This window comes from Mus caroli, unplaced genomic scaffold, assembly GCF_978045245.1.
Source record: "Mus caroli unplaced genomic scaffold, Mus_caroli_1 scaffold_5, whole genome shotgun sequence".
In the NCBI taxonomy this organism is placed as follows: domain Eukaryota; kingdom Metazoa; phylum Chordata; class Mammalia; order Rodentia; family Muridae; genus Mus; species Mus caroli.
Window position 1 is genome coordinate 154,834,276 of NW_028227260.1, and position 22,497 is coordinate 154,856,772.

Consider the following 22,497-nt stretch of genomic DNA (forward strand, 5'->3'; position numbering starts at 1 on the left):
ATGTCCAATTTTCTGAGGAACCGCCAAACTGATTTCCAGAGTGGTTGTACTAGCTTGCAATCTCACCAGCAATGGAGGAATGTTCCTCTTTTTCTACATCCTCGCCAGCATCTGCTGTCACCTGAGTTTTTGATTTTAGCCTTTCTGACTGGTGTGAGATGGAATCTCAGGGTTGTTTTGATTTGCATTTCCCTGATGACTAAGGATGTTGAACATTTGTTTAGGTGCTTTTGGGCCATTCGCTATTCCTCAGTTGAAAATTCTTTCTTTAGCACTGTACCCTATTTTTTAATAGGGTTATTTGTTTCTTTGGAGTCTAACTTCTTGAGTTCTTTGTATATATTGGGTATTAGCCCTCTCTATCAGATGTAGGATTGGTAAAGCTCTTTTCCCAATCTGTTGGTTGCCTTTTTGTCCTATTGGCAGTGTCCTTTATCATCCTGAGGGAGGTAACCAACCCAATCACAAAAGAAAACATGTGGTATGCACTCACTGATAAGTAGATATTAGCCCAAAAGCTCCAAATAACCAAGATACAATTCACAGACCATGTGAAGCCAATAAGAAGGAAGACCAAAGTGTGGGTGCTTTGGTCCTTCTTAGAAAGAGAACAAAATACTCATAGGAGCAAATATGGAGTTAAAGTGTAGAGCAAAGACTGAAAGAAAGGTCACCCAGAGACTGTCCCACCTAGGGATTCATCCCATATACAGTTACCAAACCTAGACATTATTATGGATGCCAAGAAATGCATGCTGAAAGGAGCCTGATCGAGCCCTGCCAGAGTCTTACAAATACAGAGGTGGATGTTAACAGCCAACCATTGGACTGAGTGGGGGGTCCCTAAGTTAGAGAAGGGACTGAAGGAGTTGAAGGGATTTGCAACCCCATAGGAAGAACAACAATATCAACCAACCATATCCCCCAGAAATCCCAGGGACTAAGCCATCAACAAAGGAGTACACATGACTCCAGCTGCTTATGTAGCAGAGGATGGTCTTGTCATGCATCAATGGGAAGAGAGTTCCTTGGTCCTATGAAGGGTCGATAGATGCCCCAGTGTAGGACAATCTAGGGTAGGGAGGTGGGATTGGGTGGGTGGGTGGAGGAACACCCTCACAGAAGCAGGGGGAGGGAAGATGTGATAGGGTGTTTCTGGAAGGGAGGGAAACTCGGAAAGGGGTTAATATTTGAAATATAAATAAAGAAAATATCCAATTAAAAAAAAAGAGTGAAAAGCTTGTTTCTTTTTCTTTTTCTTTTTTTTTAAATTAGGTATTTTCCTCATTTACATTTCCAATGCTATCCCAAAAGTCCCCCATACCCTCCCACCCACCCCTCTAACCACCCACTCCCACTTTTTGGCCCTGGTGTTCCCCTGTACTGGGGCATATAAAGTTTGCAAGTCCAATGGGCCTCTCTTTCCAGTGATGGCCAACTAGGCCGTCTTTTGATACATATGCAGCTAGAGTCAAGAGCTCCGGGTACTGGTTAGTTCTGTTTTAATTGCTTTTCTAATGCCATAGTACCAAGAGGATAGGGAAGTGGTTGCTCTTGTGTAAATAGTGCATTTAATTAATGCCAATGGAAGGAAATGCCAACACAAGGAAAAATAATAAATTTGTAAAGGTTCTGCTTATGAAAGAGTATAAGGGGGATAAATTTAATGAATCCTTCTCATAAGCAATAATAAATTAATCACAAAGTAAGGTGTATAAAAAATTCTTCACAATAACAAAGCTGCCATATCTAAGCTGAAAATATTCTAGGCTAAAAATAGAGAATGGAAATCTAGATATTGATATGCATATATGTTTAAGTATGATTGTAGGACCACTTTTATGGATAAATGTAAAGTTTGTATAAAATTCATGGATCTAAGTACTAAGTTAAGTACAGGACAGGCACAATAGATCAAAGACATTCAAGGGCTCAGACATTTCTATTTTCTCTGTCACTTTTCCAGTGGCTTACTGTGCTCAAGTTTTAAAACATCTCCAGACGATAAAATAAGGTCATAGAAGGAAAAATAAATATAAAGAGGCTACAAAGACTTTTTTTTTTTTTGGTCAGAGGCAGAGAGATAAGTTCTCTCTATATAAACCAGATTGATCTCAAATTCTTGATTTTCCTGCCTGGGGTTCGCAAGTGCTAGATTTCAAAACACAGTTGTTATGGAAGGTTTGAAACAAGGGATTTGTGCAGTTTTAACATGGAAAAAGCTCTGGAAAACAAGTTTATTTTTGTAATACTTGTGACAAACCCTTTTTGCTGCCCAATGCTGACCTATAATTATCTGAACCATATGAGTCTTAGTTCAAAAAATTCATACATAATCATGCTTATAGTTTTGCTCCAGTAACACTCTGCCAACCCTCAACCAGTGATTAAATTTAACTTATCTTTTAATCTCATAATCAACAATTTTATGAAATTAACCAACATGCCTTTTATAGTATCCCACCTTAATTTAGCTATTTCAATGTCATTGTTTGGTGATATATCTAGCAATATTTAGTGCTCCTTGAAAATAGAGTCAAGTTCCTTGTTTATATTATGATTCTACCATTCAGCACAGTGCCTGAACCTACCGGGTGATCAATAAACATAGGGGAAAATAACGGAAGACTCTGTGATGGAAAAATATGTCCTAAATGTGAATTTTCATGGTTTTATTTATAAAAGTTGAGTATCTTTGCACCAAATATGAGTGAAATATGTATGAGCTGATTAAAGAGAAAATTCTCACTCTATTTACTTCCTTAATATAAATTTATATGTTTTTACATATATGTCAAAATTTAAAAGAAATTATATAGCACAAATGTTACCAAGCAGGGAACAAGTGGAGCAGGCTTGGAATTCCAAATGGTTGATATACAGGTATAGGTATTTAACTCCCATTTTATTTCATCACTTGTGTTCACCTCTGAAGGCTGAGGCTCCTTCATGTCACTTCTACTGACAAAATAATACCTTTAATAAATGGTAAAATTAAGCCAGGCGTGGTGGCGCAGGCTTTTAATCCCAGCACTTGGGAGGCAAATGCAGGCAGATTTCTGAGTTCGAGGCCAGCCTGGTCTACAAAGTGAGCTCCAGGATAGTCAGAGCTACACAGAGAAACTCTGTCTCGAAAAAAAAATTGGTAAAATTAGATATTCACACACAAAATCAGTTCAGAATATATTAGATTTCAATATAAACCAGATATTATGAAATTATTTGCTATATTTTATACCTTAACTGTTTCTCAGAGAACCATCTGTTGGAAGCTTTTCTCTAGACTGTGGCATTACTAGGAGGTGGCAAAAATATTTATCAAGTAGGGCTTGGCAGAAAGTAGTAGTACCAGAATCCTTATTATCCAATCATCTCCAAATGCCCTACTTCTCAATGCCCTGGGAATCAAGGCTTCAGCACATAATATGTTTGGAGTCATTTAAGACACAACATATAATATGCGACTTTTAGCAGTTTCCTTCCTTTATTCTGTGTCTGTCAGCTTTTTGCAATAAACATTTTTATTACAATAAGTTGAAGATCTTCCCTTTTATCATAGATTAGAATTGAAATCATCAATTCTTCAAGGATTAAAAAGTTAAACTGTCTCATTTTGTTCCCCATTCTAAGAAGGGATGAAGTATCCACACTTTGGTATTCCTCTTCTTGAGTTTCATGTGTTTTGCAAATTGAATCTTGGCTATTCTAAGGTTCTGGGCTAATATCTACTTATCAGTGATTATATATCATGTGAGTTCTTTTGTGGTTGGGTTATCTCACTCAGGATGATATCCTCCAGATCCATGAATTCATGGATTTCATGGATCCATGAATTTCATGAATTCATTGTTTTTAATAGCTGAGTAGTATTCCATTGTGTAAATGTACCACATTTTCTGTATCCATTCCTCTGCTGAGGGGCATCTGGGTTCTTTCCAGCTTCTGGCTATTATAAATAAGGCTGCTATGAACATAGTGGAACATGTGTCCTTCTTACATGTTGGAACATCTTCTGGATATATGCACAGGAGAGGCATTGCAGGATCCTCCAGTAGCACTATGTCCAATTTCCTGAGGAACCTCCAGACTGACTTCCAAAGTTGTTGTACAAGCTTGCAATCCCACCAACAATGGAGGAGTGTTCCTCTTTCTCCACATCCTCGCCAGCATCTGCTGTCACCTGAATTTTTGATCTTAGCCATTCTGACTGGTGTGAGGTGGAATCTCAAGGTTGTTTTGATTTGCATTTCCCTCATGATTAAGGATGTTGAACATTTTTTCAGGTGCTTCTCAGCCATTCGGTATTCCTCAGTTGAGAATTCTTTGTTTAGCTCTATACCCCATTTTTTAAATGGGGATATTTGATTTTCTGGAGTCCAGCTTCTTGAGTTCTTTGTATATATTGGATATTAGTCCCCTATTGGTTTTAGGATTGGTAAAAATCTTTTCCCAATCAGTTGGTAGCCTTTTTGTCTTATTGACAGTGTCTTTTGCCTTACAGAAGCTTTGCAATTTTATGAGGTCCCATTTGTCGATTCTCGATCTTACAGCACAAGCCATTGGTGTTCTGTTCAGGAATTTTTTTCCCCTGTGGCCATATTTTCAAGGGTTTTCCCCATTTTCTCCTCTATAAGTTTTAGTGTCTCTGGTTTTTATGTGGAGTTCCTTGATCCACTTAGACTTAAGCTTAGTACAAGGAGATAAGAATGGATCAATTCACATTCTTCTACATAACTGCCAGTTAAGCCAGCACCATTTGTTGAAACTGCCCCATTCTGGGATACATACCATAATCAACCACCGAACGCAGATACAATTGCATATGCCAGGAAGATTTTTCTGACAGGACCCTGATATAACTGACCCTAGTAAGGCTATGCCAGTGCCTGCTAAATACAGAAGTGGATGCTCACAGTCATCTATGGGATGGAACACAGGGCCCCCAATGGAGAAGCTAGAAGAAGTACCCAAGGAGCTGAAGGGGTTTGTAACCCTATAGGAGGAACAGCAATATGAACTAACCAGTACCCCCTGAGCTCGCGTCTCTAGCTGCATATGTAGCAGAAGATGGCCTAATAGGCCATCATTGGGAGGAGAGGCCCTTTGTCTTGCAAAGATTATACGCCCCAATACAGGGGAATACCAGGGTCAGGAAGCAGGAGTAGGATGGTTGGAGAGAAGTGGGGGTGGGGGAGAGGGTATAAGGGACTTTTGGGATAGCATTTGAATTGTAAATGAATAAAATGTCTTATAAAAATTGTTAAAAAAATTTCCTAGGGGCACTAAAAGGAACAGAAGCACACAGACCTTGAGCATATTTTTAAAAATAATAAAACTTTTTGTCTTGTTTCCCTTAAAAAAAAACCAAAGAAACAAAAACAAAAAACAAACAAACAAAAAAAAACTCCATCACAGACATGCCCAGGGACTTTGATTCTAGATACTGCCAAGTTGACCATCAATGTTAACTACCCTAGGAACTTATGTACTTTCAGGAAGAAGAAATAAGACTCATATCATGTGTATTTATTTATTCATTCTTATATGTCTTTACTTGTTTATCTCTGCCTGATAAACAATACTATTTGTGGCCATTTACTCCAGGTAATATTAAGCATTGATAAACTAAAAAAAAAAAAAAGTTAAACTGTGAATCTATGACACATAGTGAGTCTTAATTCTTCTTCCAACTCCTTCTACTGAAGTTCTTTCTCTTTCTCCTTGCTTTGAAGACATAATCCAGGCTGAACTAGACTTTTCTGTGTAGCCCTGCCTTGTCTAGAACTTGTAATACTCCAGTTTCTGCCTCCTGAGTACTGGGATTAAAAGCATGCAACACAAGAGCTGAAGGGGTCTGCAACCCTATAGGTGGAACAGCAATATGAACTAACCAGTACCCCCAGAGCTCGTATCTCTTCTGCATATGTAGCAGAAGATGGCCTAGTCAGCCATCATTGGGAAGAGAGGCCCCTAGGTCTTGCAAACTTTATATGCCCCAGGACAGGGGAATGCCAGGGCCAAAAAGTGGGAGTGAGTGGGTAGGGGAGCAGGGCGGGGGGAGGGTATAGGGGACTTTTGGGATAGCATTTGAACTGTAAATGAAGAAAATATCTAATAAAAAAAAATGTGGGGAAAAAAAAGCATGCAACACCACACCTGGCTATATCCTCTTTTGTCAAATTAATCAGAGGGACTTATTTTGAGGAACTTTATGAAGAAATAACTTTTGTATTTTTGTTTTCAGTTTCATTTTTATATTACAAATTTTATATTCTAATTAATTTTATGATTTTCCATTTTCCTAAGGAAAAAGTTAAAACAATTTTAACTCTTAAAAATTTTAATTTTTAAAGTTTTAATTTTAAAATAAAAGCACAAAAAATTAGTGATAATTTTCCTTTCAATTTTAGTTCTCACTAGCTTTGGTATGATATTTTCTTCTTTGATTATTTTTAAAAAGCTGAGCATGGAACTGGAAAGATGGCTCGCAGTTAAGAGCACTGACTGCTCTTCCAGAAAACCCAAGTTCAATTTAGTTATGTAGCTGAAACTGACCTTAAACAAGTTCAAAGCCAGTATGCAGTATATAAAATCTTGTCTTTAAAAAACAGAATAAAACATTGCTTTTTAGATAGTTAATAATTTTCCTTTGATTTCCTTATCAAGACAACTCTACTGGTTTTTGTTTTGTTTGTTTGGTTGGTTTTGGTTTTTCGAGATAGGGTTTCTCTCTGCAGCCCCGGCTGTCCTGGAACTCACTTTGTAGACCAGACTGGCCTTGAACTCAGATCTGCCTGTCTCTGCCTCCCAAGTGCTGGGATTAAAGGTGTGTGCCACCACACCTGGCTAAAACTCTACTTTTTAAGGTTTTAAGTAATAAAGATTTTTCAGTCAGTTATTATCATTTAGTTCTAATTTCATTGGATGACAAAAGAATGTGGCCTGTAAAACTATTTCATAATTCTGTTAAGGAAGACAAGTATAGTATTGCTTTGAAGAAAATGAGGATTCTATATATGTGCATTCAAATTTGTTACTGTTATTTATTATATTTTATTCAAATTCCTCTTTGCTTATCATCTCTTAATCTTTCAGATCTGTTCAATAATAAAAGGCAATTTGAAATTATCCAATATTGTTCTATTTTCTCAAGTTCTTCATGTATGTATAACAACGTTGCTATATGTAGCTTAGTGAATATATTAATACTTCAGTAATACTGCCCTTTATATATTTATAACAATTTTGCTATATATGTATAGCTTAGTAAATATATTACTTCAGTAATACTGCCTTTTATTATTACACAGTAGTCCTCTTTGTTCTGTTTAGTCTCCTTAGCTTTTCTTCAGTCTTACATCTCATATTATTAGTAGTTAATTATCTCCCTTACTTCAGTTTCATTTACCAGGATTTTTTTTTGACTCCTTATGAGTTTCACATCATGCACCCTAGTCCCACTTATCTCCCCATCCTCCTCCCCAAAATAAAATATACATAAATAAACAAAAAAGGCATAAAAAACATCTCATCGTGGAAGCTGTAATATGTCACAGTGTACGTCACAGTGTGTCCCACAATATGTCCCTCTATCCACACATCTTCACTTGTGAATGTTCATTGAAATGATTCATCAGTCTGGCCTGAGATCCTCTGGTTTCTGTGACACCATCAATGTTGAATCTTCATCAGGACTTCTCTGGGTCATCCCATTGCTGCCCTTTGTCATGGAGATCCTGCAGCACGGGCTCAGTAGAACTGGCCAGCTCTTTTACTCACCCCAACCACTGGCAGACAATATAGATTTTGAGGTGAGCCAATTTAGAACCCTGGATCTGAACCTGGGTGGCGGCTTAGCTGGTTAGTACACCTGCTTTTCCTTATCTGCACTACCAGGATGAGCTCTCCAGCACTGCTCTGCCACCCACTACCACCCTCTGCAGGAGGCAGGGTCAACTCTCCCAGTAACAAGCCTTCAGAGCTGGCTCACTGTACTCAAACTTCTAGAGCCAGCTGCCTTGAGCCTTGGCTCAGGGGCCAACTATTCCCAAGTGCTGCAGCCCATAAAGGGCTGGGCCAGCTCTCACACCCTCTAGGCTGGCTCACCCAGGCCTTTGCCATCAGGGCTAGCTCCACTGTGTTGCCCAGGCCAGGTGTAGGGCCCATTCTCCTGAGTGCTACAGCTAATAAGGGGGCAGGTCTAGCTCTCCCACTCTCAAGACCCTAGGGCCAGCTCTCTGGTGGCAAGGTGGGGAGGGGAAGGGCACCACCCCCTCACTCACTTCACCTCACTCCAGATAAATGACAGAGTCAGCTGTCCTATGTTCTAGACCTCGGGGTCAGCTCACCTGTACCCCCTTCACTAGGGCATGCTCTAGTGTGCTGCCTAGATGAGATACAGGACCTATGAAGGGCAACACACCAACTGATTAGCATACCGACTCTCCCTTATCTGCCATTAAGTGCTGCAGTCTGGGAGGGATAGGGCCAGCTTACCCGTGACCTCAGGGTCAGTTCTCCTGATTGCAGCAGCCTATAAGGGATGAGGTGGGGAGGGCATCACCCCCACACCCATGCCAGCTAACAGCAGGAGCCAGCTCTCCCACACTTTCACCCTCAGAACTGGTTCACCTAAATCACAACCATCAGGGTCAGCTCTGCTGTGCTGTCCAGGTGAGGTGCAGGGCCCACTCTCCTGAGTGCTGCAGCTGGTGAGGGCCAGGGCTCTCCCGAGCTCAGAACAGGAGGTGTCCAGAGAGAGAGGCATTGCCTCTGTGCCCATGCCACTCCACGGCAGACAATTGGTGGGGTTAGTTCTCCCACACTCAGGCCCTCAGAGCCAGCTCACCCATACTCCCACCACAATCGCCAGTTCCATTGGACAGCCTTGGGAAGACACAGGGCCCACTCTCCTGAGTGCTGACAGTGATGAAATATGGGGCCAGGTCTCCAGAGCACTACATCCAGTGAGGGGACATGGCCAGCTATGCACAGCTCCTGGACATCCATGTGGTCCCCAGCAGCTGCTCTAACCAGGGAGTCCCCTATGTTCTCTAGTAGTAATATGAGTCACACACACTGACCCCTGCCATTGCACAGCCACAGACTCAGACATGGCCCTCACCAGCAGCTTGGGATGGGACTTCACCACGACCCCAGGTGACAGGTCTGGCCACTCACAACAGGCTACTCCTCTCCACCCTCCAGTTCCATCTCTCTTCACAATGCTCAAGCTGCTCTACTTCTCTTTCTCTCCCAGCTGACCACCACATACTTATACATTGTAGTGGCTCCCACTGCAGGCGGGCATGTGGTTGGTGGGACTCCATTCATGCTGCATGGCACAGCAGAAAGTGGGTGTCTATGGCCTGCCTGTGCCATGCGCTGGAGAGCAAGTCTCTGTCTTCTTTCTTCCACATGGTGCCTCCTGGATTTGGTTTAATTTTGATGAGTCCTAGGCATAAGAGAGCTTTGGCCACCAAGCCAGGTATCAAGCTAGGATGAACAAAGGACTGCCATCTGCTCTGCCCATAACTGATATAAGAACAACACCAACAACAAGGTGTCTCTTTGCCCATTGCCAGGGGCTTACCAAGCGATTTTGACTAAAATTTTGTTTATTCTTTGAAGTGACATTGCTTGTTTTATGATCTTCAGGAGTTCCAATTACTAATACCTTTGCTTGAAAATAAGCACCATTAATTTAATATACTTTATGCTACAAATAAAAGAATTAAGGACACAAAGAACAATGAAGAATGTCAATATTTAAGACAGCTAGGAAATTAGATCATTTAGCTGAACTAGAAAGAATTGTAAGAGGTTAGAAAGAAATTCATGAACTACAAATAATTTTACTTACAAAAGTTGAGATAGAATATAACACATTATTTCTTTACTCTAATTACTTAATAACTCTACATGTTACAGCTTTCAAAAACAATTTGCACCTAACTTGAAAATTATTTTCTAGTTGCTAGTCTTCAATGGATGTTTTTGAATAATAAAAACTTACTCATTAATGGAACTTTCTCCAAAGCTATGATCTGTAACATGAAACAAACACAAATGTTACATTACTTCACATACATGTTTTTTAAATTCATTAAAATATTTGTTGTAAAAATTAAATGACTACAGCTGGGCATTGTGGCACACTAATCTCCTCTTAGAGGAAAGTTGTTGTGGTTTGGTCTGTTGCTATGTATTATAATGCTAAATTCTATAGGAAGATCTAGGCCTCCAAGTGACTTCTCAAGTTTACAAGCTTTTGTTGTGCAAACCTTGTTCCTTGATTTAAAACTATTGGTTAAATAAAATTGGCTGCAGCCAACTACTGGAGAATTGATAGATGGGTTTGGGAGTGACCAGGATGGAGGAGGAGAGACAAGGGGAAGAAGGAGAAGAAAGAGAGAGGAAACCACCATAAGGGGAGATGGGCCATGGGCATATGGCCAAGAGAAATAGCATCTGGGGTACACCATTGGGGAACTAGCCAAGCCAGCAGTTAGAACAGTAGATTTGAGGTTCCCCCCCAGTAATTGTCAAAGCCAAATAAAATAACCATAGTTTGAGTCTCATTTATTTGTAAGCTAGTGGGGATACGCTTAAATTGCTTGTATTACAGAGGGAGGCAGAGACAGGTGGATCTCTAAGTTCCTAGCCAGCCATAGACAAAGTCTTATACAGTAAGACTATGTCTCAAAAAAGTACTTACTTCCTACAAGAGAGCTGATCAAGTTGTTTGCTGTGAGTGTTTCACCTTGTTTTTTGTCTCCATCAAATTTGCAAACTTGTGAAAATAATGGTAGTTGTAACAAATCATGTGGATAAAATAACCTGAAAATAAGAGGAAGAATAAAAACATAAACTAAATATGTGTAAATACAGTAAGGTCATTTATGTGTGTACCCATTACAAATGACTTCATTTGTAAAAACAAGACTTCAAATTATAGGTTAGTTCAAATAAATACAGGGATATTTGTTTATTAAATAAATATGATCGATTACTTGTTACATGAAAAACACTGTACTAAGTGCTGAAGACGTGACAGTGAGAAAAATAAATGAAAGAATAAAAAAGCTATGCCTTCCCATAGTTTCATTGCATTTGAGACAGAAAATAACCAAGAAAAACCATTTGTAATGTTAGTGATAAGTGGTAAGGAAAGAGACATCAGGAAATGGGAGTTGATATGCTCCTTTTAAATTATACATTCATTTATTTGGGGAGAGCACATGTACATGTGTGGAGGTGAGAAGACAATTTTCAGGGAGTAAGTTCTCTCCTGCCATGTAGTATCTGGGGATTGAACTCAAGTTATCAGTTTGGTAACAAGTACCTATAGTCACTGAAACATCTCACAGGCTTGGGATGTAATTTGTTTATGGAGATATGTCCAATAATGGGAGATGTGGTTTGAAATAACTCATTATAATGATAATTTATCAGGTTTTCCATGTGAAAGTTTTGTTTTATATATTAGTTTAGTGCATGACATAATTGAAAATTTATATAGGAAAGACTGAGTAGGATGCTTGTAAGTTAAAAACAATGAATATGAGACAAAACTGTTTCTCCAGGCCATGTGCTTCTGCTCTGCTTTTCTCCCTCTTCAATTTTCTCCTTCTTCTCTCTCTCTCCCCACCTTCTGCTCCACATTCCCTTTATTTGCCAAATCATTAGCTCTCCTTTATTTTACAAATTAAGGTGGGAAGCAGGAAATCACCTGAATGCTGACTCATTCCTTGTTCACAACCCCTCACTGGAGAACAGAATTAACATCAAATATAATTAGCCCCGGGGCTATCCACAACAGAGAACAACAAATGGTCATGAAGAAAAGCCTCGAAGAAGGAATATTTGTGATATGAAGAACAAAGAGAAAAAAATTGTGCCTGGAATTGCAAGATCAAAAAGATCATAAAGGCAGGTGTAGGGTATGTGTTATCAAATCACTGAGGGCCTTTTAAGTGTTTCTGGCATTTATTCTGAGGCCATCATCTAATGCTAACTTCATTAAAATAGAGAAGTCATTGGAAGAATTGAACAGAGAATAGATATGATATAGTGTATATTAATAAGGTCATTATGCTGTACAAAAAATGACCTTCAGTAGGTATGCAAAAAGCAGTAATCCAATAAGATATCCAAATGAATATTTTTTTTTTTTTTTTTTTTTGGTTTTTTCGAGACCGGGTTTCTCTGTATAGTCCTGGCTGTCCTGGAACTCACTTTGTAGACCAGGCTGGCCTCAAACTCAGAAATCCGCCTGCCTCTGCCTCCTGAGTGCTGGGATTAAAGGCGTGCGCCACCACGCCCGGCTCCCAAATGAATATTAGCTGACTTCTATATAGAGCTGAAACATGGTTACTAACATAAATTTAGTGTCTGACTCATATTTTTATTGTTGTTTTATCTGAAATTTTGTAATTTTTAAATATTATAAATGGAAAAGTGCCAGATCTTATATGAATATATTAGAGAAATTTACTTCATCAGGGAATCAGTTGTTACTACTTGCCACACATTATAGTGCAGGCTATTATCCTAGTACTTGGGAGGCCGAGGCAGGAGGATCAGGAATTCAAGGCCAACTTCACTGTGTGTGCGTGTGTGTAGTCTAATGATTCTCAAGCTATAAGCACTCAGAAGAGTGACAGTAATCAATTACTTTAGAAATTATACATACACATATATATATATATATATATATATATATATATATATATATATATCCTCTGACTAAATCCTCTGTTTTAGGATTTAGTCAGAGGATTTCTGTTCGTTGTAATTATGTCCAAACTTACCAAATAAACATGCAGAAGATGTGTTCACTGAAAATATATGAATAAAAGAAAAATAAAATTGACAGAATAGATAGAGGTTAAATCTTAAATTAACACCAATGTTTAATTAAAATACATATAAACCAGTATATCCAGTTATTAAAGAATTTATGCCTAGAGTATGGAATAATATAAAATCATCAAAATGCACTAAGTCCACTTAAAATATATGAGTAAATCTATAAGAATCACATTTCCAAATAAAAAGAGGTCTGGGTTCTGATGTTTGGCAGTTTTTATAGTGTAAATATTTTTATCATAGTCTATTTATGTATTTTCTTTTTTGGGTTTCTCAAGACAGGGCTTTTCTGTATAACCCTGGCTGTCCTGGAACTCACTCTGTAGATCAGGCTGGTCTCAAACTCAGAAATCCACTTGCCTCTGCCTCCCAAGTGCTGTGATTATAGGTGTGCACCACCACTGCCTGCCCATCATAGACTATTTCAAGCTACCTCATGATGCCAACCACCTAGAAATTTCCTGAAAATCAAATTATTGGCTTTTATTAGTTGGTGTGAGGAAAATTAACCTTAAGGGATTACAAAAGACATTCACTTTAAACATATCAAGATATCACATGAAATTTATATATCTTCTTTGTGAAATATATAGATCAACAGGTAATTATTTACACAGTTTTAAATATATTTACAAAATGGTGGTATACAGTGAAAATTCTTCTAACTCATCTCTTTCCATGAACAACCATATTTTGGGGGCAGCATTGGGATTTTGATTATAAGAATAAATATTATAATCATATATTTAATACATAATACATAATCATGTAATAATGTCATATTACCTTCAAAGCAAGAAAGTCCTGAAGCTTTAGCAACTGGACTATTTAGAATGAATTGCATAAGTACATACTAAAAGCTAAAGTGATGAAAGGTGAGGCATAGTGAGGATGACTAGAAGCACATATATCTTCTAGAACCATCCCAAATAGAATAGTATTCCACCATACTCATAGTTCTTTATTTAGACAGTCTCATATTATTAAAAACTGAGGGTGAAATTATTTAGAAGGAACCCAATTTAACCAACATAAAGACATTTATTAGCATGCCTATAAGGAGACAATATGTCATTTTTCAATTCCAAAGAATCTAAATGCTGTTTTAGTGCTTCAGTTGAACTGTGTAGTACCATAGTAGTAGTAATAGTGTCAGGCCTTGGGGCCTCCTCTTGAGCGGGATCCGAATTTGGGCCTGTCAGTGGACCTCCTTTCCCTCAGTTTCTTCTCAATTTTTGTCCCTGCTGTTCTTTTAGACAGGACCAATTCTGGGTCAGAGTTTTTTACTGTGGGATGGCAACCCCATACCTCACTTGATGCCCTGTCTTTCTGCTGGAGGTGGGCTCTACAAGTTCTCTTTTTCCACTATAGAGCACTTCATCCAAGGTCCCTCCCTTTGATTCCTGAGAGTCTCTCACTTCCCAGGTCTCTGGTACATTCTAGAGGGGCCCCCCACCTCCTACATCCCGAGGTTGCCTGTTTCCATTCTTTGTTCTGGCCCTCAGGGCTTCAGTCCTATTACCTCCCCTGCCAGTACCTGATCATGTTCCCCTCTTCCCTTCCATGTCCCCTTTCTCACCCATGTCCCTCCCTTCCCCTCCTCCCCCACGTGATTGCTTTCTTCTCCCTCCCAAGTGGGATTGAGGCATCCTCATTTGGGCCCTTCAGCTTGTCAAACTTTTTTGAGTTCTGTGGATTGTATCCTGGGTATTCTGTACTTTTTTTTTTTTTTTTTTTTTGGCAAATATCCACTGATTAGTGAGTACATACCATGCATGTCCTTTGGGGTCTGAGTTACCTCACTCAGGATGATATTTTCTAGTTCCATCCACTTGCCTGCAAAACTCATGATGTCCTATGGTGTGCTTACAAACAGAAGCCTAGCATGACTGCCTTTTGAAAGGCCCAACAAGCAGCTAAAAGAGTCAGATGTAGGTTTTTACACCCAACAAATAGACAGAAACTGGTGACCTCTGTGGTTGAATTAGGGAAAAGCTGGAAGAAGCTGAGGAGGAGGGTGACCCTATAGGAGGACAGACCAGCAGTCTCAACTAACTTGAACATCTGAGATTGCTCAGACACTGAGCCACAAACCAGGCAGCATACATTAGCTGATATGAGGCCCCCAATACATATATAGCAGAGGACTTCTGTGTCTGGACTCAGTGAGAGAAGATGCACCTAACCCTCAAGAGACTTGAGGACTTGAGGAATGGGGAGGTTTGATGGGGTGGGGGTGGGGGCATCTTCTTGGAGACTGGGGTCAGCGGGGGCGGGGAGGAGGTATGGGATGTGGAACAGAAATAGAAAAAAGTGTGGTACATTTACACAATGGAGTATTACTCAGCTGTTAAAAAAAATCATGAAATCTGCAGGCAAATAAATGGAACTAGAAAAAAAATCATCCCAGGTGAAGTAACCCAAACCCAGATAAACAAACATGCTATACACTCACTTATAAGAGTGTACTAAGCATTCAGTAAATGATAACCAAACTATAATCCACAGTCCCAGAGAAGCTAAGTAACAAGGAAGTCTTTGGAGAGATGGAGATTGTATGAATCTCTCTAAAAAGGGGAAATATAATAGATTTTTCGGGTGTAATGGGAATAGACAGGGATGGACATAGGAGGGGTCATGTGTGGGTAGGAATGGAGAGAGAAAGTTTGGGGAAAGACAACTGGAATTGGATAACGTGGGGGAGGGGTGGCGATGTGGAAACTTAGTGCAGAGGAAATTTCCTGGAATTTATGAGGGTGACCCTAGCTGAGGGAGCCCATGACAGACACTACCTGGATGACCAGAAACTGGAGGCTGGATAGCCCAGAGGCCTAGGGTAGAATCAAACACAACTAGCCAAGAAAAACAAACAAACAACAACAACAATGAAATGATCCCTAATAATGTACCTAGACCAGTTGTCATCAGAAAGACTGCCTCCCACAGCTGATGGGGTAAGATGCAGAGACCCACAGAAAAACATTAGGTTGAGAAAGAACCCAAGTTGAAGGTCTCCATCAGCTCTATTCTCTTGGAGCTCAGGGGAACCCAGCAGAAGTTGGGGAGGAGGGACTGTGGGAACTAGAGTGGTCAAATACACCTGGAGAGCACTACCAGTGGAATTAACTAAAGAGGAGTCACAGAGACTGAAGGGACAATCGAGGAGTCTAAATGGTCTATGCTAGGTCCCCTGCATATATGTTATGGCTGTTGGCTTGGTGTTTTGAGGGCACTCCTGACAGTGTTGAGTGGGGAGTGTATCTAACTCTTTTGCCTGCTTTTATATCCCTTTTCCTCCTACTGGGTTACCCCATCCAGCCCTAAAGTTAGGGTTTGTGCCTGGTCCTATTGTATCTTGTTATGCCAGATCCAGTTAATGTATCTGAGATGCCTGGTCTTTTCTGGGGGGAGATGGGAGGAAGTGGATCTGGGGAAGAGGGGAGGGGGGACTAGAAGGAGTGGAAAAAGGGGAGGCTGTAGTCAGAATGTATTGTATGACAGAATAAGTAAAAATAAAAGTAAACTCTTTTTAAAACAACAAAAGCTGATAAACCCAACAAATCCCAGATGTGCTAAAAGAAAATAGTTTTTTTTTTTTTCTGTTTTGTTCAATGATAAATCTTAAGTGTTTGGCATACAGTCCATGTTTAACTAATATTTGCTGAATAAATATAGACATATCTTTCATTCCCCATATCAATTAAAAGTAGAAAGTGAAGGCTTCCTCTCATAGAAGATTAATTCTCCATTGATGTCCTATATTGTATCATGAATAAAATTGGCTCACTGGAAGAGACTGGGGGGTCGGTAAAGAGAGATGATATAAAATGCTGCGCTGGCTAGAAGATTTAGCAAAAACACTGGTTACGGTGGTGTAGATATGGCCCAAGGACAATTCCAAAAGGATAAATACAAAACTTTTCAGTATTTGAACATGTTGGCTAGAAACATTTTGGGAAGAGGCTGCTTAGAAATCCAAAAAGTTACATGCAGGAAGTGTATTGCATGCAAACAGTGAGAGCAAGTATGTAAGATCTCCTTTATTAAACACCTGGTTATTCAAACCATGAAGACACTGTGGTGACTGTGAGAAAATTCATTTGGGCAAACCTCGTGGAAGAGCCATCTATCAGATCCCCATGTTTTTATCTAGAACTATGACAGGCAGTATGGGCCAGATGCATGATCTCTGAACAATTTTAGCCAAAGATGTAAGTGTGTCTGACTTCAGACAGAGCAGATCCTTTGAAAATTAGATATAAGAAGTAGCTAAAAGAATGAGGCAGATTTCCTCCCCAGAAAGGTAACATCTAAAGGGATCTCTCAAGTGGTCACCAGCTGAACAACCATCCACACAGAGCAAAACCTGCTAGAAGTACAATCCAGTCATAAAGGAAGACTTTAACAGCTCTCCATGGAATTTAGCAGTTAATAATCTGAACTGGTACTTTGTTTTTCTGGAAACCTCTGTCAAGGACACTGACCAAATAGCACAATGTGAAGCGGACCTCATTGTTGCATTTTTAAAAATGGTTTTATTGCAGAAAGGCAGAGAAAAGGAGAGAAGGTAGAAAAGGAGAGGCAGGCCATGGACACGTGGAGAGAAGGGGGGAAGGAGGGGTTGAAGGAGAGCTAGAGGTGAGAATGGGAGGTAAGAGATTAAGAGCTCATTCTTGCATTCTTGTGGTCCACTCTCCTACCTAGAGCAGAGAATTTCACTCCATTCCAGGGTTTCCAGAATAGCTGAGACAGCCAGTTGACTGGGGAGTAATTCTACCAGCTGAAGGCCTTGACTAAAGATGTTCTGTACTGGCTGGAGGCCAAGGGCCAGGGGCTTGATAAAGAAGCTGTTCCAGTGAACAGAGCAGCATTGCACAGAAATGTCTGAATACTTGCCTGAGCTTTGACCAACATGGCCCTCATTTGCCTCTTGCAGAATTTTCAATGCATGTACTTTACTTTTCTGACACAAGTATCCTAGAGACCAACACTGAGGTAAGAAAGAAAGAGATGGGTAGCCTACTGGGAGATATGACCCTACACTTGGGTATTCTTCCTGGCAGATGTCTCCTTAGAACTCAGGGTGCTCATGTAGGTCAGTTTGTGAGAGCTTTGACAATGGTAGAGGTTGTAGTTTTCAGCAAGGGTCTCTTTGCTGCCTTCAGGACCTCCACAGGACAAGGAATGCCAATGTGAATTTAAAACGAGGGCAGTAAAGTCTGTAGCTATCTAGTCATGATCCTAGCTTGTTTCACTTTTCTCAGGAACTAAGAGGTTGATATTGTGTCTCTCTTTTGTTTTTTCCTGTACCAACTGAAACATTCTCATTTTATCTTTGTTTCTCCAATACTGGGATCATCTGATTGATTGTTAAGGAAGCCCGGCATTATTTCAGTCAACAGTGCTTCTCACCATTGAAACCCTAGAATGGGGATGCCTGAAGGGATTGCTGTGTTCTGCAATCTGTGTTCTGAGTAACCAGATTTTTCCAGGAACTTGTCAGCATCCTTTTTGGAAATGATACAGATAGATCCCTGTACTTCACAAATTCCATTTCACATCAGGATCTGTCCTACCTTCTTCCCTGGCCTCTAGGCCTATAACTAGCCAAATCTCATTAAAGGTTAGTTGAAAGATGGGCATATTGGTGCAGGCCTGAGATTCCTTTACTCAAAGAGGCTGATACAAGAGGATCACAAGCTGAAAGTCTGCCTGGGTTACATAGTGAGTTCTAGGCAAGTCTGGGAAACTTATGAAGACCCTGTCTCAAAAAAGAAAATATAAAAATTGGCTAGTTTAAAGTTTCTAAATATACATAAAGATACCTTATTTATTCATACATAGGTGTGTGTGTGTGTGTGTGTGTGTGTGTGTGTGTGTGTGTGTAGATCATGCCATTAAGAAGAGACACTCAGGAGAAAGAAGTCTTCCTGGAGGGAAGAAAGAAAAAAAAAAGAGCACTAGAAAACATGCGACATAAAAGCAAAGGAGCAGCTACTGGAGAGAGGAAGGAGACCATCATGAGGGGGGCAGGATGATACAGTAGTAAAGTGGGAACAATTTCAACAAAAATAAAATGTATATGAAAAGGCCATAATGAAACCCATTAATGTATATGTTAATTTTAAAAGAATATGTTATGAATGCCATGAACAGACAGATAGAAGGGCTAGTGATATATAACTCAATGGTACAAAACTTGACTAACAAGTGAAAGGTCTTGAGTTTAATCCCAAAACACCCCACCCCATCTGTCTTAGTCAGGGTTTCTATTCCTGCACAAGAAGCAGTTAGGGAGGAAAGGGTTTATTCATCTTACACTTTCCACATTGCTGTTCATCACCAAAGGAAGTCAGGACTGGAACTCAAGCAGGTCAGGAAGCAGGAGCTGATGCAGAGGCCATGGAGGGATGTTCTTTACTGGCTTGCTTCCCCTGGCTTGCTTAGCCTGCTCTCTTATAGAACCAAGACTACCAGCCCAGAGATGGCACCACCCACAAGAGGACCTCCCCCTTGATCACTAATTGAGAAAATGCCTTACAGCTGTATCTATTTGAAGCATTTTCCCAACTGAAGCTCCTTTCTCTGTGATAACCCCAGCCTGTGTCAAGTTGACACAAAACTACCCAGTACAATTGACCACTTGTCCACTTGACACACAAACACATTACTAGTAAGCCTCAGCCCTTAGTTCTTATTCATCCCCAAGATCTAAATAACTTTAAAAGTCCCACAATTTTTGCAAATTCTTAAAATTTCAATCTCTCTTAAAACCCAAAGTCTTTAAAATTAAAAGTCTCTTAACTGTGGGTTCCACTAAAATACTTCCTTCAAGAGGGAAAAATATCAGGGCAAAGTCACAATCAAAAGCAAAAATTAAACTCCAACCATCCAATGTCTGGGATCCAACTCATAATCTTCTGGGCTCTTCCAAGGGCTTGGGTCACTTCTCCAGCCCTGTCCTTTGTAGCACAGAGCTTGTCATCTAGGCTCCAGCTGCCTGTACTCCACTACTGCTGCTGTTCTTGGTGGTCATTTCATGGTACTGGCATCTCCAAAATGCTGCTGTCTTCCACTGTAACTTGGCTTCAACAATAGCCTCTCATAGGCTCTCTTCATGGTGCCAAGCCTCAACTACTTTGCATGACCCCTTCATTCCTGGACCATCAATTGCAACTGAGGCTGCACCTTCACCAATGGCCCTCTATGGCCTCTCACAGTGCCAAGCCTCAGCTGCTCTGTATGACCCCTTCATGCCTTCAAAACCAGTACCACCTAGGTGACTATTATACATTACCTAGTCCAGCCACACAGCACAAGGTACAACCTTGGCTATCTCTGGAACACAGCCTCTGTGCTCTCAGAAAACATTTCCCAAAAGATGTCACCTCAGTGATGCTGGTCTCTTTTTAATCACCACTAATTTCTTAGCTCCAGCTAACCAGCATCAATAGTCCCAGTAAGGAAAAGTTTTTACTTTAGTAGTTCTGGTATCTTTGTTAATCATAGCTGATTCTTCAGCCCCAGCTAACCATAACCACAGAATCTTCACAATCCAAAATAGCAATGGCCCTGAAAAGAGTCTAATTTTCCCTCTGAAATTTCACAAGCCAGGCCTCCATCTTCTGCACTGTTCTCAACATTATCTTCCAAGCTCCTACACAACATCCCACAGAGTTCTTAACACCGAATGGATCTTCTGGCCCAAAGGTCCTAAGTCCTTCCACAGTCCTCCCCAAAACATAGTCAGATTGTCACAGAAATACCCCACTTCTGGTACCAATCTGTTTTAGTCGGGGTTTCTATTCCTGCACAAACATCATGATCAAGAAGCAGTGGGGGAGGAAAGGGTTTTTATTCAGCTTACACTTCCATATTGCTGTTCATCATCAAAGGAAGTCAGGACTGGAACTCAAGCAGATCAGGAAGCAGGAGCTGATGCAGAGGCCATGGAGGGATGTTCTTTACTGGCTTGCTTCCCCTGGCTTGCTCAGCCTGCTCTCTTATAGAACCAAGACTACCAGCCCAGAGATGGCACCACCCACAAGGGGACCTCCCCCCTTGATCACTAATTGAGAAAATGCCTTACAATTGGATCTCATGGAGGCATTTCCCCAACTGAAGCTCCTTTCTCTGTGATAACTCCAGCCTGTGTCAAGTTGACATAAAACTAGCCAGTATACTATCCAAGTAAAATAATATTGCAAAAGCAATGTCTTCCAGGAGAACATCAGAAATCAGTGCCAATTTTAAAGAAATAAAGGATATAAGGGTATTTTCATCTTCATCAAAACCACTTAGCCCCTGTTTCTGGGGAAGGAAAAAGCCTCAGCTCATTTGCTTCATACTGCACTCTTATGGGATAGGCACTAACATTCTACCCCTGTACAGGCTTAAGAAATAACCAGATTTATTTATAATAAAAAGCATAATCCAACTATTATCCATGAGACTTTTTCTCTCTCTCCCTAGACCCCCTTCTCTCTGTGTATGTAACTTATAGGTAAGTAAAAATGTACACACATCATTTTATGACAAAAGAGTCTCTGAAAACAAGCAATACAATTGACATGCTAATACAAAAAGTAACTGTATATATAGTTTGCCACTGACCTGACAAAAATATGGAATGTCTTTCTGCCCAACTCCAAATTCCTGCATTCACAATAAGAGGAGGAAAGCATACCTATAACTCTATGGAGTAGTAATAAAAATGTAACAGATAGGCCATTGTGTATACATAAAGAAAAAGTATCTCAAATGTGATGTCTTTCTGGATAAAAAAAAAATGCCAGGCAAACATATTGAGCACAAAATTATGCTTATCCTAAGGATAGATTCTAAAAGAAAGGGTCTGTCAGTATTGAGTCATTGATATTTGGGGAAGAGCTAAGTTGTATATTAGCTATCATGCAAATGTGTTATAACTTTAAAAAATTTTTCTATTGGTTATTTTCTTTATTTACATTTCAAAGGTTATCCCCCTTCTCAGTTTCCCCTCCGAAAACCCCCTATCTCACCCCTACCCCTGCCACTATGAGGGTGCTTCCCCACTTCCCCACTCCTGTCTCACCATCCTAGCATTCCCCTACACTGGGGCACCAATCCGTCATGGGGCCAAAGGCTTCCCCTCCCACTGATGCCAGAGAAGGCCATCCTCTGCTACATATGTGGCTGGATGTGTACTCTTTGGTTGGTGGTTTAGTCCCTGGGAGCTCTGGCAGGTCTGGTTGGTCGATATTGTTGTTCTTCCTATGGGGTTGCAAATCCCTTCAGCTCTTTCAGTCTTTGCCCTAACTCCTCCATTGGGGTTCTCATACTCAGTCCTGTAGTTGGCTGTGAGAATCCTCATCTGTATTAGTAAGGCTCTGGGACAGAGCCTCTCAGGAGACATCCATATCAGGCTCCTGTCAGCAAGCACTTCTTGGTACCCATAATAGTGACTGGGTTTGGTAGCTGCATATGGGATGGATCCCCAGGTAGGGCAGTTTCTGGATGGCCTTTCCTTCTGTCTCTGTTCCACTCTTTGTCCCTGTATTTCCTTTAGACAGGAGCAATTCTGGGTTAAAATTTTTTGAGAAGAGTGGGTGGCTGCATCCCTCACCACGGGGCCATGCCTAACCTCTC

At 40.3% G+C, this 22,497-nt stretch overlaps 1 non-coding gene across 1 annotated transcript; it reads right to left on the reverse strand.

Moving 5' to 3' along the window:
* Nucleotides 1-9,445: 9,445 nt before the first annotated feature.
* LOC115030279 (small nucleolar RNA SNORA48) lies at nt 9,446-9,589 on the reverse strand. Its single transcript, XR_003835866.1, has one exon. It is a non-coding gene; the product is annotated as a small nucleolar RNA SNORA48 (small nucleolar RNA).
* Nucleotides 9,590-22,497: the final 12,908 nt, after the last annotated feature.